The sequence below is a fragment of the Canis lupus genome, chromosome 12, assembly GCF_011100685.1.
Source record: "Canis lupus familiaris isolate Mischka breed German Shepherd chromosome 12, alternate assembly UU_Cfam_GSD_1.0, whole genome shotgun sequence".
NCBI classification, from domain to species: Eukaryota; Metazoa; Chordata; class Mammalia; order Carnivora; family Canidae; genus Canis; species Canis lupus.
In genome coordinates, this window is record NC_049233.1 from 71,183,894 (window position 1) to 71,202,208 (window position 18,315).

Here is an 18,315-nt window from a genome sequence, read left to right on the forward strand (position 1 = left end):
ATTTCAAGGTACTCTTTCAAATCAAAGCTTTTGTTGGACTGTGCTTTCTCAGGGAACTAAGAATTTCACCAGTCTTTTTTATTGGTTATGAAATTATGAAAATGTATAGTATAGAAATAAATTGAGGCCATGTTCTAATACTATGCATCATTTTGCTCTTTAGAAAATAAGGTGAATTAAATACAGTAGCTTAGGTCAATGTCCCTTGCTTCTAGACTCCTTTGAGGAACAACCCAGAGTGGAGTGGCTGTAATGGCTCTGAGTCCTGTGCGGCTTCTCTGAACTATTGGAAGTGCAGGCTGCCCCAGTTGTTGTTGTTGGTCCCCCACCCCACCAGCTCCCCGCTGCTGCTGCTGGGAGGTTCATGCTCTCACCTGGCTGGTCACAGAGTTCTTCCTGCTGTTTAAACCATGTCTCTGTTCTCACTTTATTTGGTGCCTGAGTTATTGACAGATTCTTGACTTCCGTTCATGCTACCGTTACAGTAAAAGCTATAAGGATAGTTTGGTAAGTTCTCCAACTTTCCATAGGTTACTTCCGTGAAGCATCCTGCAGTTAGGTGTCCCTATTGTACACCAGCACGCTGTTCACTTCGGCTGCTGTGCCCCTGCCCAGGTGTGCCACACTCTTTCATACGAGGCTCGCTATCTCTGTCCATCTAGCTCTCGCCCAAGGTATCCTCCCCTTTATTTGATGGTTTTAACCCCTGGGGCTCAGGGCACAGACATCTATCCCCAAGTTTTCTATGTATTATTCTCATTTTCAGTAGTTTGGGGAGTCCTGGCGAACAGCGGCAAGACAGGAAGTCCATAAGAAAGCTGTCCAGACTATTCCATCATCACATCTCTCTGAATAAGCTCCATGATATAGTCAGTATGTCACAAATCCCTTGTATTGTGATGTATTCCTCGTCTGTGCCTTCTCAAATCTTTATCCCGGTGAACTGCGGCTGTAAGTGAAAGCAAAAAGAACTAGGAAACATTATGGATCTAATATTTCCTTTCAAATCAGTAATAGGTATGTCCCATATTTTTTTGATCCAATAATCAGTGAAACATTTATTTATTTATTTATTTATTTATTTATTATTTTTATTTTTTTGAAACCTTTAAACATAGAGTTTAGTTTTGATCTCATTTTAGTGTACCAGATGGGCGTATTAATTTTGATTGGGGTTTTCCAATTTGAAAAATTGGCAGGTAAGACCTATAGATGAAGACATTGGGTAGAATTTTTTTTTTCTTAGATTGGAGCAAATTTGGTCTTGCTTTTTTTTTTTCTTTTCTTTAAATGTATAATTACTTTTGTTTCGACGTGGATGGAACTGGAGGGTATTATGCTGAGTAAATAAGTCAATCGGAGAAGGACAAACATTATATGGTCTCATTCATTTGGGGAATATAAAAAATAGTGAAAGGGAATAAAGGGGAAAAGAGAGAAAATGAGTGGGAAATATCAGAAAGGGAGACAGAACATGAGAGACTCCTAACTCTGGGAAACGAACTAGGGGTGGTGGAAGGGGAGGTGGGCGGGAGGTGGGGGTGACTGGGTGACGGGCACTGAGGGGGGCACTTGACGGGATGAGCACTGGGTGTTATGCTATATGTGGGCAAATTGAACACCATAAAAATAAATTTATTAAAAAAATGTAAAATTACTTAAGATGTCATCTTTGCTCTTAGACTAAACTGTGAAAAACAGTGTTGTGCCAGTCTTAACCATAAAGCTTTTCAGACAGCCCCGAAGTCTTTTTCCTGATAGACAGAAAGTCCTAAAATATGAGTTCACAGCCGATGAAAAGCTTGCAGAAGATCTGGGTAGCATCAAATCCAAGGTAAAGTTCTATAAAATCCATGTGAACTTAGGTATCTACCATAACCAAGTACACTGAAAGACACTTCCTTCACCTTGAAAATATTGTCAATAAAATAAGGTAAATATCCATTTCTAGGATATACCTAGGCTATCATTAAACTTCTAAATGAGATGACTTGTTTGCTTAAAAATTTCCTGGCAAAACCTCAGTCATTTCTGGTTTTATTAATATGACAATTATTCCTAGCTGTAGCATACAAGGTGTCCTCTTATTGGTCAATGTATCTGAAAGGGGAAGATGGGGAGGACACCTGACACCTGGACCAGGACCTGGCTCACCAGCTGAATTAATATTATAATTCACAATAATTATTATGAAATAATTATTTCATAATCCACAAGCAACTCTATGAATTATGATATTTAGAGAAGGAGACCAGTACACTTGGCATTCATAGCAGCCAATGTGATAAAAAAGTGACATAAGATGACACATTAGCCAGGGTTCTCCAAAGAAATAGAACCGGTAGTGTGTGTGTGTGTGTGTGTGTGTGTGTGGAGTGGGGGATTACTTCAGAGAAAGAAGAAACTTATTTTAAGGAATTGCCTCACCTGGCAGTGGGGACTAGCAGGTTCACAATGTGCAAGGTAGGCCAGCGGGTTGGAGAAATAGGGGAGCTGTGGTTTGAGTCCAGAAGCAGAGAGAAACAGAGACAGAGAGTCCCATTTCTCGGTCCTTCAACTGACTGCATGAGGCCCATTTACACGCTGGAGGGCAACATGGTGACTCAAAATTTACTGATTCGATTATTTCCATCCTCAAAATACTTTTCCAGAAATATGTAGAATAGTGTCTGACTAAATTTTGGCTACCAGAGTCTAGCCAAGTTGTTGACACATGAAATTAGCCATCACGGAGCGTCTTCCTAGCTTCTGAGATAGGAGTAAAGTCTTCAGAGGAAAACACACTTTCTTCTTGTTCTTCTTCTTCTTTTTTTTTTTTTTTAATTAAATCAGTCCATGCAGTGCCATTTCTCTCTTATGGTCTGGTGGCCACAAAATTCAGATGTATTCTGCAAAAGATTTAGAAATCTTGCTGAGAAAGTTAGGTCTGTATCACTGGGTTTGGTATTAATGCAAGAAGCCCATGAGTCGACCCCTGAAATTTTTTACTTTGGACATAAAAATTAATATCAGTTGAAAAGGTTTTTTCTGTAGGCTAAGCTGGCTTTCTCCTTGTGCCGCTACTGAAGTTACAAGTAAGAATCTGGAAAACAACATTGAGAAGCATGTGAGAAATGCCTTGGGTTTAGATCCAATTTACTGATACCCTATAACTAATCTGTTAGAGAGTACATTTTCAAAGACTAGGAGCCCTCTGGCCTGGTTATCATTGATATTGAAATAGAAAATAACTAGAATAGACAAGCTCTGTTATGCATAAAGGGAATAGAGAACTGAAAAAGACAGTGCATTAAAAATATATATACCTTAGAAAATGTATTTAATTACTTTGTCAGTAATTTTGGTAAGCCATGGTTTTCAAGCTCTACTTATTTCTTAAATTTTTTAGATAGTCCTTGTAAGAGTAAATAAATGATAAAATACTAAAAATTGGAAGATAAGCATTCATTTTCATAGTTACTACCTTTTCTTCTGGTCTTATACTCACAATTTCTGTTGTGATACTAAAACAGTTTCAATAATATATAATTTATAATTTTGCACGCTGCTTCTCAGAACTTATCACATAAATATTTTTTTTTATTATACAGTGTCTGGCAAATTCTAAAAACATTTGTTAAATATATGAATAAATGAATATGTTAATGAATACAGCTATAAACAATTCATGTTAAAATTTACCATAGAAACTATTTTTAAATTTTGGCTCACTTAATCAGGCTGATATACCATAATTATCTGACCATTTTTCATATTATCCTGCATTTAGGTTATTTTGAGTATTTTCTCTTATGTATAACAATGTGATAAACATCTTCAAATATAAATTTTTTTCTGCTTTCAAGGTTTTTTTTTTTTCCATTACGTATATTTCTAGAAGTGATACTATGTACTTAAGTATGTAAATATTTCCTAAGGAAAAAATCTTCAATTTATCTGCTAAGGTCATTAGTGAGGTGACAAATTCTTTGTACTACAAAATCACAGGTCAAAAGATATTTTATTGTTGCACAAACAAATGATTGTTATGAAAAGAGACGTACTTGCAGAGATGCAAAAAGCAGTGGAAAAATTTAAAAAGATATATATTTCTTTCTTTCTGATATTCCTCAGATAACTTTTAAAGCCCCAGCATTCCTAACTTCTGGGCTTTGGAGACTCAAGCTGACAACAACAGAATTTGACAAAACATTTCAAAACTAGGTATTTTGATTTAACTATTGCTTTGGATTACCCAAACCACAGCTTTTCTTCATATGAAAATTCAATAGTAGTATTGAAAAGAAGAGGGAGATGAACAATGGTGTATGGTAAATACACACTGAGTAAAATTAATTGGCTTGGACTAAAATAATAAAAATTTAGATTTTTATCTAAAGAGCAAGAGTCCACAATAAGGATAACAATGTTCTAAACATCTACTATTGTTCTTTCTTTGTGTTCATAACAGGATATTGCTCAGGGAGAAACCGAATGCTAATATAGCTGGCGATGCATTCTTCAGGCCCCCAGTACAGGTGCATAATAATAGAAAAGTGCTGCCTTAGGAGTTTATGTTATACAACCCATAGAAAATATGAATCTGAAAACATACATAAATTGAAAACTAAATCCCTAAATCACTAACAGGGTTGGAGAAACAACTTAAGGGCAGACGCTAAAAGTAAACGTGTCAAGAGAAGGTGCAAATAAGTCAAATCTCTTTTGTCACTTCTTTGTAGTACCGAGTGGGGAACAGCCTGGGTCTTACCTCAGTCTTTCCTTGGTCCGCCACCTGACCACAGGCCCAGAGATTTATTTGGTGTGTGTTTCGTTTTCAATATTTTTCTTTTTTATTTCTTGAGACTCTTATCTCCATAAGATCCTCCATGTTTCTGTTGCCCCAAATAATCCCTGTATTTCATGAGTTACCTCCCTTTAGGCAATACACATATGACAAAATTAGGGAAGTTGCAAAGGTTTCAGGAACCTAATACAGTTTTCAGTTATTGTTATTGGACTAAAATTCTTGCTGTTACGAGATAGCATTATAAATTTACCTATTATCTAACTTTCTCCTCAGAAAAATGATAGATGTAAAATAGGAAGGAATGTTCCTTGTTAAAAACTCAAAGTACAGACAGATACGTATCGATGACCCTCAACATTTGGTGCGTGCAAGAACGAGAAGCACCCTCAGGGCCCTGTTCTGGAATTATGACCCCTGGACCAGGACATCAGCATCATCTGACCCAGAGATTGTTAGACCCGCAGATTCCAAGGCTTGCTCCAGACCTGCTCAGTCTGCATTTGAACAAGATTCCCAGGTGAGTCCTATGCATGTGAAACTTTGAGACTTGTTGTGTGGTTCCATTTATATGGAACGTCCAAAAAATACAAACTGATATAGACAGATAGTAAACTAATGATAGTCTGGACAGGGGCAGGAATGAGGATGAACAGTAAAAATATATGAAGATATGAGGGATCTTATTAAGGTGTTGAAAATGCTCTAAAATTGATTTCTAGTGATGGTGGCACACACTGATAATTTTTTTTTTAAGATTTTATCTATTTATTTTAGAGAGAGGGAGGGAGAGGGAGCACAAGCCTGAGGAGAGGCAGAGGGAGAGACTCTCAAGCAGACACCGTGTTGAGCATGAGCCCGACGCAAGGTTCCATCTCATAACCCTGAGATCATGAACTGAGCTGGAACCAAGAATCAGAAGCTTAAATGACTGAGCCTCTGGCACCCCAAAGATTGGTAGAATTTCTATGTTATTAAATTGTACATGTAAAATCGGTGGATTATATAATATGTAAAACACACCTCAGTAAAGAGAAAAAAAAAAGTGGTCAACATGGGGGTTCCTGGTCTGATGCTGGATCCCATGTGATGCGGTCTAGTATGGGCCACCAGCTGAGAAACACTGACCTAAACGAGCAACAACCCAACCCGCACATCCACCCCCATCTTCATTTCAACCTCACTACTACTTCTCCTTCTCCTTCACGTGGCCTGGAGAAGTCTAGGGTCAGTGCAAGTAGCTCTACATTTTTTAAACTGCTGGATAATATATTCTCCAGTGTGCTTGTGCCCTTTAACTATATCTGTAGTGATGAGATTTCTTCAGTATTACAAATAATGTTGCAGTTGCATCGTTTAAAATACGTGCCTTTTTATGCATGTGCAAGTATTTCTTTAGGATAGGTACATAGAAGTAGAAATTGAATCTAACTGTGTGAAAATTTAAAATTGTAATAAGTATTGTTGAAATGATGTCCAAAAAGCTGAACTAATTTGCCCTCCACCAATAGTATTAGAATGGCCATTTCTTCACAATGAATGATGAATAAATACAATCAATCTTTTCCATTTTGCCCAGGTGTTGGGGAGAAAGACATAGTTCATTATTTGAATTTGCATTTTTTTCAAATGCTAATGAGACAGAGCATACTTTTAGTATTTTTTTTTCTCATTCCATGAGTTGATTATTTATTTTCCTTGACTGTTTTCTTTGGGATTACATGTCCTTTTCTTTACTCATATAAACTATTTATTGTGGCAAACTAATTCCATGTTTCTTCTAAAAGCTAATACTGAAAGTTATCCTCCCAGTATTTTATTTACAATTTTACCAAGTAAATGGTGTTTTTCATTATTTCTGCTTTAAAACGTTTATATAATTAAATTTTCAGTCTTCAATTGAATGATAGTTAGGGATGTAACTTTTCCAAATGGATGTGTATTAGTCCCAATGTCATTTATTAATTAAGTATCCTTCTTCTTACCAAAAAAGAAAAAGATGAATTTGTTGAAAACTAAATCCCTATAGATATCTGGACCCACTTCTGGGGTCTTTATTTTGTCCTGTTAATTTACATCTAATCCTTGTCTAGTACAATTTCTATTACTGCTATTTAATAATGTATTTTACTATCAGATGGGACTGGTTTTCCCTCACCACTATTCTTCCACACATTTTTTTTTTCTGTTCAGTAAAGAAAAAATAAACAACTTGAACTGTCTTTCAAAAATAAATAAATGAACATCTCCCTGTTCCTTTTCATTTTCCTTCCTTTTTACAAAAAGCTGCTTTTAATGAGGTAAAGGGTGCCATGACATACATCCACATTCCCTACTTTGTGAAAAAAAAAAATGCTTTGTAAAGAAAAAAATAAACATGTGTTTAGAAGTTTCTATATGTCAGGCATCTTAGCAATAGTTATTCTCCAAATAATAAAGGGCAGAGGGGAATGGACAAAAATGAAGGAGAACCACCCTAAACTGTTGGCATCTCCAATATTTCTATATTATGATTTCTGTAAATGATTTTTAACCTTTAGTGAAAGAATGTGGTAGGATATCTACACAAATAAGAAGAATAGAAGGTATTTCCCTTGTTTAGTCAATTAAATATATATGAGAGTAAGAAATAGCAACTGGGGAGCAAGTCAGTTGAAGAGTCTCAATACTAACAGGTTTATTCCAAATCTACTTTTTTCACTATGTAGATCCCTTTTTCAATATCATTCACCTGATTATCTTTCTTTGTCCACTACTTTAATGTTGATGTTTTTCAGAGATCAATTCTTGCTCTTCTTATCTCCTTCTGGGTTTTGTAATCAATTGCTTTTGGGGTCCAGGTTGGTAGCAGAAGGGAGTGGAGCAGGCTGTTTAATGAGATAGAGCCTGGTGAGGGCTAGAACAAACTAGAGAGGTCTTTCCCCCACTTGAAAACAAAACAAAAACTCAAATGCAAACATTTAGTAGACATTCCACTGACTCAAAAAAAAAAAAAAAAAAAGAAAAGAAAAAAAAAGAAAAAAAGCACAACGTGACAACCTTTGAATCTTTACTTCCTTGATCATCTCTTCCCAAGTCTAGAATTATCATTTATCTGCTAGTTACTCCCAAATCTCTCTCACTAATTTCGTTTTCTCTTAGTTCCAAGTCAGCATTTCCAACTCTGTAAACAACATCTCTGAGACAGGCATCTAAAACGGAACAGATGAAGTGCACTAATTCTAGTCCTGTCTAAACTTGCTCCTTTTCATTTATGTCTCATTTGCTTCTAAAAGCAGAATCTTGGAGGCCAACCACGGTTCTCCTTCACTCCTTACCTCTAAATGAGATGCAAGTCAGATTAAAATCAACCCGGGACTTTGCTAAAGTCTGTTAGTGATCCCTATCCCCAGCTCACTCTCTCATAACATTTCTGTTCTGGCTGAGTACAGCATCCTCCTAATTACATCCACAATTTTCTAGTGTCACATTTCAGCTTGTTCTCTGCTCTTTTTCCTCTATGATCTTTCTAAAATAAGACTTTAATGGAAACCCTTCCCTTGAAGTCTTCAGTGACTCACTGGACTTTGGACACATGCCTACTATTCTTATGTCTGCACCTTTGCAGCCTCCTTGCCATCCCATTCCTTCTCTCATCTTCAACACTACCTTTGCTACCCATGATCACCAACCGGCATGTAACGTGTGTACTCCAAAACCCTTATGCAGGATATTCTTTTTACTTCCTGGTACTTTTTACCATTTCCCCCTTCGCTTTCCACGTGCCTAACTCTTATTAACACTACAGGCCCCGGCCTTGTGTAATTCACGCCAGGAGATTCAGAGTTTCTTATGTTTATGCTTATCTTCAGATGTATCATGTGTACCTGTATCTTATTTTTACTTGTTCTCCCATTCTCCTCTGAGCATTTTGAAACTAGTGACTTAATCTTGATGATTTTTCATACCTATGAAATTTATCTGGTACAGAGTAGATATTAAATAAATGTTTGCTTAAGTACATGGATGATACAAGAATAAATGACGCAGAATTAGCCCAGAACTTGAGCGGTGCAAACATGATGTAGGAAGGAGGGCAATGCTGTGGTGACAAGTTTTGTTGACTCTTTCATGTGAGGGACATTAGACATATTGGATATAAAGAAATATGAAAAAATACAAATAATGCTTCAGGGAAACCATAATAAAATCCGATTTTTAGTGGGTAAACTATGTGACTAATGGATCTTGGAAATGTAAGGTTTAGAAAAAGAATCTTCTTCTTCTTTTTTTTTTTTTTTGGTCAAAATTAAATCAGACTTAAGAGTATTAAGTTTTATTTCAGAAAAATTTCGGGTTTTTTTCTAAAGATTTTGTTTATTTATTCATGAGAGACACACAGAGAAAGAGAGGCAGAGACACAGGCAGAAGGAGAAGCAGGCTTCCTGCAGGGAGCCCGATGTGGGACTTGATCCAGGGTCTCCAGGATCACACCCTGGGGTGAAGGCAGCGCTAAACCACTGAGCCATCCGGGCTTCCCTTATTTCAGAAAAATTTCTAACACCTGTGGGCATGTAGTTTTTAATAAACAGTTTTATTGAATGTTTTGTTACAAAATTAGTAATTAGTTCAAGATAAAAATTTCTATTAGCGTGAGGCTCTGCCAAAATTTGCTATATTGAAAATGTCATAGAACACTTTGATGTTGTCAGTGTTAGAAGTTTAGGTTGATTCCTTTTTGAGGACTACTAGTGACACCTCAGGCTTTACTGCTTAACTATTTTTTTAATGGAATTATTTGACCAAATAAATCATAAAATAATGTATTATGATGGAGTTCCTTTGTTTGGTAATTTACTTGAATGCATGTGATTTCATATATTCCCTAAGTTTATTATGAAAAAAAAAGTCTTAATATAGAATTAGAGAATCTGAATGCTTATGAACTGAGATCTCTGCATTCAACCTAATGTGAAGGGCATAGCTTTGTTTTAATCCTTGAGTTGATCATCTGTAAACAATAGTTGTGTAAGTACAATGAAATGCTCTACTATAAGCAACGATCGATATTGCAAAATTCTGAAGTTCCAAATTTAATCTAAAGATTATAAAATTATGGACAGAAAAAAAATCTTTAAGGTTTTGAAAATGAAAATATTTGAATATTACCAAAGTAGGATATAGGGAGAGTAAAGAATTAAAAATCTGAAGTGAAATCCTAAATTTAGTAGATGTGATATGAACAACGGAAAACTAAAAGGGCTAACAAGGTAAAATCTTGTTTTTAAGAAGGAAATTTCCACTGGAAATCCAATTTACATTCGGGACATATGAAGAAGTCAAGTGCTATTATGTTGGGGCTATGAGTTCATTGCTGGGCTATTTGATAGTATGATTTAACCTCTTCTAATGTGAGGGAGTAAAGTCCAAGACCAGCTATAATCATGGGCTGCAGAAGGGAACAAAACACCCAAACAATGCCGGCACCTGTAATTTTGCCTGCAAGCCTAATACTTGGGCTGAGAATTTCCCAGTAATAATTAGAGAATAGGATTTGGATAATTCTCTTTGCTTGAAGTTTAGTCAAGAAAAGAAAGGCTGAATGATGGTCACATCTGGCAGCCCCTAAGCCCTAGTACCATGCAATTACTTTCTTTACTGAAGATTTAAGGAACCAAGGGGGAGGATAATATAATTCTTGGTTTAGAAACCATTAAGTTATAGAAATGAAGTTTTAAAAACATTTTTCTTGTCTGCTTGGATAATATGAACATGCTATCTCTGAAGCTTTGCATCTTATGTATTTAACTGTAAACAAGTCATTGTAAAAAATATTGGAAAATATCAGTGGCTCACCTCTTCCAAATTATAAATATATATATATGATGTCTACATATGCATATATATATAAGTTGCACATATTTCTATATAAATATGTATCTATATATTATGTTTATATATGTTATATAAATAAATTGTACATTTAGACATATATTATGTATTTGTAATATATAAATAATATATACATATATTTATATATAATACATATAAATATATAAATCAAGTATAGAAAATATAACACCTGCTTTAAATATCATTGAAACATCAAATATTCAAACATTTAGATTTGATTGCAGCTTGAAAATATTTACAGAGAACTCTAAGAATAGTTAAAAGTAAGAAATATGTTATACATTTTTTTTTTTTAGATTTATTTATTTATGAGAGACACAGAGAGAGAGAGGCAGAGACACAGGCAGAGGGAGAAGCAGGCTCCGTGTGGCTGGGAACCCCATGTGGGACTCAATCCCAGGACCCGGGTCACACCCTGGGCCAAAGGCAGGTGCTCAACCACTGAGCCACCCAGGGGCCCCAATATATTATACTTTTATTGTAACACCAGTAACAAAACAGAAGACAAAAAATACTAAAATAAGGTGTGACTGACTTAATGAAATGTAATACTCTCTGTAAGGTAGAGAAGAAGCAAAGAAGCATATGAACGATGCTATGCTAAAGCCTTAAAAAATATGAAAAAGGAAAAAATTAAAAGACTTGTAACCTCCTCGTATCAATCTTGTATTACCTCTTGCATACTTACTTCTGTAAGTAAAGCCTTCAAGAATATGAAATTATGCAAATGAAGACATCATGGCCATTCTGAAGTTAGATACTGTTAAAGTCTTGATTCTATTTTTATATAATTTATACACAGAGGAACGTATTCACCAGTGTAACAGGCTGGTGGCATGAAATGAAATCAGCTTTCCTTAAATTATTCTCCAAGAAAGCTTACAAAAGAGGTGTAAATGTTTACCCTAGCACCAGAGAAAAAAGACTGTTTATCAGCATTTAGGAGAATTGCATTATATTTGTGACCCAGGGTTAGTGGAGGGCAAGGAGGGCAGTAGTGTCAGCTGACGGGGGCAAGTGTGTTTTTCTCTGGGGCTCACAAATGCCGTGGCTGGCCTCTCATGCAGCACATCCTCAGTTTCCCCAGCGGCTCCACCCCCTATCTCTGCCACCTCCACAGTGGCCGCTCAAATGACTTTCCAAACCGCCCCTTTGGAGGAGGTGGGTTCCTTTGCTCAGTTTTCTTACTCAAGCATACATCTGTGGGGAGCATCCAATCAGACTTTTTTTTTTTTTTTTTTTTTTTTTAATGCAGAAGTTTCCAGATATAGTTAGCTCGGCTATGGTGGTCTTGAAAAGTCAAATTTGTTCCAAAGCAACAGATAGATTAAGAAACAATTGGAGCACAACACAAATACTGCATTTGCCTATGTGCAGTCTCCCCCACAAAAACAAAAACAAAAACACAAAAACAGTAGATGACGAATGGAAGAAGCACGTTCAGCTGAATACAACAAAGTGAAGGGATTCGCCAAACAGGTGTGCCCAGCTCTGGTCTCCACCAGTCTCCCTGCGGCCTGGGAGGCGGCCCTTCGCGTCTCTAATTACAGCTTTCCCGGTTCATCCAGATAAACCCATTCCTCCATTTTACAGCAACTCACTAGGTGAGAGCTGTTTATGCTCACTGCTGACAGTAAACAGGTAGTTTTCCAGGTACAGGAGCATATTTATTGCAGTATTTGTGTATTTCTTCAGAATTTGACCTGTTTAAAAATGTACTACCTCATGTTGCAGCAGAACTAAATGTGTCACCAAAAGTAAAATAAACTCTAAAATTACTGGGTGCTACCGTTTGTTTCTAATTTTCAGAGCAAAAATATGTCAGAGACTGTTTAACTGTTTATGGGAAACCTGGAAAAATGACTGCTTCTCCTAACAGGAACCTTTTTATTTATTTATTTATTTATTTATTAGTTTTTGTGTTTTATAAAATTATTGTCATTATAATGTGCAGTCACATCTGTGCAGCCCATTGTCATCATAAACGGGCAATAAGAATCGGAAGTAGTAAACTAGGGTCCCTCCAAAAATATTTTTCTAGTTTGCTTAATCTTATTGAGACAGATTCCCCATTTCCAATGAGGTTGTATAAGGACTAAATCCTGAGAAAACCTGTAAAACCTGGAAAAGACTCCAAAATAAAAACAAATATCTGAACTGTTAAATATTTATGGCTAATTTATCAACATACTACTCAAGATTCTGGGGTAGGTCACATAAATCTTTAAGTTTTTGTCCTTGTTTATTTACAACTTAAATGAGATCCATAATACTTGTCGGTTCCAACTACCATGCGAGGATTATTTTTAGGTATCTTACTTAATATTTAAAAATTCATTGAGGATCTAAAACCAATTATCTAAGTTTCCACCTTAGGAAACCAGGAAAAGAATAGCAAATACAATCCAAAGTAAGTGTAAGAAAAGAAATATTAAGAATTAGAGCAAATTTCCAGTTATAAAATAAGCCCTGAGATGCAATGTACAACAGTGACTAAAGTTAATAATATTTTATTGTATTTTGGAAAGTTGTTGAGGATATAAATCTTAGAAGTTCTCATGATAAGAAAAAAAATTGTAATGATATGTAGTGATGGATATTAAAGACGCTTATTGTGTCTTATTGATCATTTTGCAATATATATTTATTAAATAATTATGTTGTATACCTGCAACTAATGATTTTATATGTCGATTACATCTCATCTTATGAAAAAAGGAATTAGAGCAGAAATCAATAAAATTGCAAAGAAGAAATCAATAGAAAATATCAAAGGAAATCAAAAGCTGGCTGTTCAAAAAGATCAATAACACTGATAAGCTGCTAGTCAGATTAAGAGAAAGAGAGGGATAACACTAATTATTAATACCAGAAGTGAAAGGACATGGTTAGGTATCTTATAGACAATAGAAGCATGAAAAAGAAATGCTATGACCAAGTCTACACCCACAAATTTGATAACCTAGATGAGATGGACCAATTCATTAAAAGATACAATATGCTAAAGCTAACATAAGAGATAGACAATCTGTATAGGCTCATATCTATCAAATAAATCAAATCAAAAATTAATAATCTCTCAAAATAGAAAACAATAAGCTCAATGAGTTATTAATTAATATAAATGCTTGATGAACTCTGTCAAACATTTAAAAAAGAAATTATATCAATTCTCCATAGTCACTTTAGGAGAATAGAAGAATACTTCCTAACTCATTCAGTGAGATCTGCATTATGTTTTTTTTTTTTTTTGAGGATCTGCATTATCTTAATATCAAAACTAGACAAAGACATTACAAAAAGAAAACTATAGATCAATATCTGTCTTTCACATAGATGCAAAAATCTCAACAAATTATTAGTAATTAAATCTGACAATGTACGAAGAGAATTATACACCACCATTAAGTGGGATTTATCCCAGGTATGCAAGGTGGTTTAAAACTAAAAATTCAATTACTATAATTTACCACATCGACAGACTTTAAAAAAAAAAAAAAGCACAGAAAACTCCACATAGTTATATTATTGAGCTGAAAAGGCATTTCATAAGATCCAACATTCATTCATCATAAAACAACAATAACGACAGCAACAACATCTCAGTAAACTAGGTAAAGAGGGAAATTTTCTCAACTAGGTGAAAAATATCCACAAAACCAGTTAGCATCATAGTTGATAGTGAGAACCTCAAAGCTTTCCCACTGAGCTCATTTACAAGACAAAGATGTCTTATCTCTGTTTTTCTTAATATCAAACTGAGCATTCTAGCTAATGCAATAACCAAAAACAAGAATAATGATGATGATGATAATAATAGTAGTAGTAATAATAACAATGTATAGGTTGGGAAGGAAGAAACAAAATTGTCTTTATCTGCAGATGACATACTCGCCTATCCAGAAAAATCTGAAAGAATTGACAAAATAACTTTTGGAAATAATAAATGAGTATAGAATGGTTTCAGGATACAAGGTTAATTTACAAAAGTCAATCACATTCCCATGTACTAGGAATCAACAAGAGGAATTTATTTTATTTTATTTATTATTATTATTTTTTTAACAAGAGGAATTTAAAGTTAAAAACACAGTACCATTTTTATTAGCAGCCACACAAAAAATACAACACTTAGGCATACATCTTACAAAATATGTACAAGAGCCTTAAGAGGAAAACTACAAACCTCTGATGAATGAAATCAAAGAAACAAATGGTCACAGATAGGTAAACTCAGTATTGTTAAGACATCAATTGTTTCCATTGATCCATAAATTCACTGCAATCCCAATCAAAATTCCAGCAAGTTATTTGGTGGATATGATCAAGCTGATTGTAAGGTTTATGTGGAGACACAAAAGACCCAGAATAGCTGACGCAGTATCAGAGAAGAACAAAGTTGAGATACGGACACTACCTGACTTCGTGACTAAAGTTACAGAGAGGAAGACAGTCTGGTTTTGGGAGAGGAATAGGGAAATAAACAATTGGAACAGAATAGAGTCCAGACCTGCATAAATATAGCCATCCGATCTTTGATAAAGGAGCGCTAAATGCAGTGAAGCAAAGATAGTCTTTTCAAAAATAGTGCAGGAACAACTGGTGCACTACAAGCAAAAAACCAAAAATGAATCTAAGACCAAGACCTTACACAACTGTCTTCCTGGTATTGTTTTCATTGTATGTATTTTTCTTTTTTCTTCCTTTTCCTTTCAACCCATTGTATCTCTTATAGGCAGCAGGTAGTTGGATTTTTCAAATGCGATGTGACAATTTCTATCTTTTGATTGGAATGTTTAATTTATTTCAATGTAATGCAATTACTGATAAAGTATGATTTTGTTTACCATTTTACTTTCTGTTTTCTATATGTTTTAAGTCTTTCTTCCCCTCTATTCCTTCATTCCTTTTGTTTCTAAATAGATTTTTTTTTGTATACCACTCTAATTTCTTAATTGTTTCTTTTACTATATTTTGACAGCTGGTATGGCTATATATGAAAAACCTACAGTTAACATCATGATTCATAGAAAAAATAGAAGAAAAGCTTTTCTTCTAATATCCGGTACAAGGCAAGGATGTCCATCCTTTCTTTTTCTATTTAACATAGTGCTTGAAATCTTAGCCAGAGCAAGTAGACAAGATAAAGCAATAAAAGACATTCAAATTAAGAAAAGACATAAAATTATCTATTTCCAGATGATGTGATCATATATGTGGAAAACTCTAAAGACTCAACAACAACAAGAATTTTAGAACTAATAAATAAAAAAAAAAAGAACTAATAAATAATTCATTAAGGTTGCAGGAGACAGTGACATCACCAAGGAGGAGTCGTAGGGGACCTCATCTTCTTATAAAAATCTAAAGCGAGTTGGAAGATTTGTATTCTTTTGAGAGGCCCTAAGGGAGAATCCAGTTCCTTACATAGCTCAATAATAAGAGGATGAACAGCAAAGCTAAGAAATGGGAAAAAGATTTGAATAAAGATTTCTCCAACAGGGGATCCCTGGGTGGCTCAGCGGTTTAGCGCCTGCCTTTCATCCAGGGCATGATCCTGGAGTCCCGGGATCGAGTCCCACATCAGGCTTCTGCATGGAGCCTGCTTCTCCCTCTGCCTGTGTCTCTGCCTCGCTCTCTCTCTGTGAGTCTCTCATGAATAAATAAATCAAATCTTAAAAAAAAAAAAGATTTCTCCAACAGAGACATACAAATGATGAATAAACACATGAAAAGATGATCAACACCATTAATCATTAGAGCAAAAGAACAAAGAAAACCTCAATGAAATATCACTTCATATGTATTAGAATGGCTAGAAATAAAAAGACAATAAAAAATTTGGAGTATGTAGAGTAACTGGAACCCGTGTAAATTGGTATTGGGAATGTAAAATGAGGCATTCGCTTAGAAAACCTTTCAGGAACTGTCATGAAGTTACCATACGACCCAATAATCCCAGTTCTAGGAATCTACTGAAGGGAGAAATGAAAACACTGGTCCACACAAACATACGTGTGCCACTCTGATAGCAGCATTATTAACAATAGCTTAAAAGTGGAAATGACCAAATATCCATTAACTGATGAATGGATCAGTAAAAGAGGCGTATTCACACAAGGGAACCTTATTCAAGAATAGAAGTAGAGTATTGTACATTCTGCAACATGAACAAGCCCTGAGCAGAGTGTGTTGATGACAGCATCCAGTCACAAATATCCACGTGATATATGATTCCATTTATATGAAATGTCTAGGGCAGGCAAATCTAGAGCGAGAGGAAGAAGATTGTGGGTTTGCCTAGGATTTGGGCTTAGATGTGAAGGAATGCGGAGGAATTGCTAATAGGTGCACTTTTCTTTTTGGGTGATAAAGATGCCCTAAAATTTATTTAAATAATATAAATTATTTAAATATATATAAATAAATAAAATTTATTTAAATAATAAATATTATTTATTTTATTTATTGTGCAACTCTGTGGATATACTACAGAGGGCTAAACTGTACACCTTAAGATGGTGCATTTTATGGTATGTGAGTTACACTCAATAAAAGCGTTATAAAAAATAATTGGGCTTCTTATTTCAAAGTTACGGCATAGAAAATTGTGTCGTATTTACATCCATGGAAACTTTGCAAGGAACTTTCAGGCTTACCTCACAATACATAAATTCCCTTTTTTTTGAAGAAAGCAATGTTATTGTCTATTAGATTTTCAGGAAAATATTTTTCTGACAATCTATTACACATCTCTTCACTTTAATATTATTATTCCTATTTACATACCCAATTTTTTGTTAATTTATAAAGGTGATTCCTGGTTGTTAGTGGTACCATAGTTACCAAATGAAAATACACAACACCACCGTTGAATTCCAATTTAAGATGAACAACAAACCTTTTTTGTGTGTAATATGTTCTATGCAATATTTGGGACATATTCATACCAAAAATATATGTATTGTTGATCTGTAATAGACGTTTATCTAGGTGTCATATTTTTTATCTGAAGACCCTACCTATTGTTGGAATTAATACAGCAAGTAAACTCGACAACGGGTTGTAAAAAGTTATGTGTTGGCACGAGGCATGCCAAATTGCCGCTCTACACATAGTTTTAAGAGGTTTCTGTTCCCATACGTGTTCGAAAAAGGTAGAAAGCTTAGATGTTTATATGCGAACTTTCGACTTCACAAAGGAAGGGGGAAACAGCCTACTGGAAATTGTCAAATGCCTCTTTCTACCATGACTGAAATTTATAAGAACATCATAGAAACAGAGTAAAGTTTTAAATGAAACCCATTCTTCACCTCTACACGGTCTACACCGATGACAGAAACTGTACTTTCAACCTGACCTTCAAATCTCCCAGAGTGTTTTTTGAATCCTATTCTGAACTTACTTTGAATAGAATACAGACGATTGGACATTTACTTGATGGAAAATTTTATAGACGCATTGTTCCATTATATACATCACCAGGGCACGTTGGATCATACGTTTTATCCCGAGGCCTTTTTCTAATCATTTGCTGTAATTGCAAATGTCTCATCTTCCTTTTAGTTCATTGCATGCAATGATGGGTATTGCTTTGCTAATTAGTAGGATTATTTACCATGGAAAATATGAAAATT

At 35.0% G+C, this 18,315-nt stretch overlaps 1 long non-coding RNA gene across 3 annotated transcripts in view; it reads left to right on the top strand.

The window, feature by feature from the left end:
* Positions 1 to 789: 789 nt before the first annotated feature.
* Positions 790 to 18,315, top strand: part of LOC111098196 — a 73,339-nt gene continuing 55,813 nt past the window's right edge. For all 3 annotated transcript variants that reach the window (XR_005367504.1, XR_005367503.1, XR_005367505.1), the window contains exons 1-3: positions 790 to 1,017; positions 4,114 to 4,203; positions 5,063 to 5,306. This is a non-coding gene — a long non-coding RNA (uncharacterized LOC111098196). The remainder of the gene's footprint in view (positions 1,018 to 4,113; positions 4,204 to 5,062; positions 5,307 to 18,315) is intronic.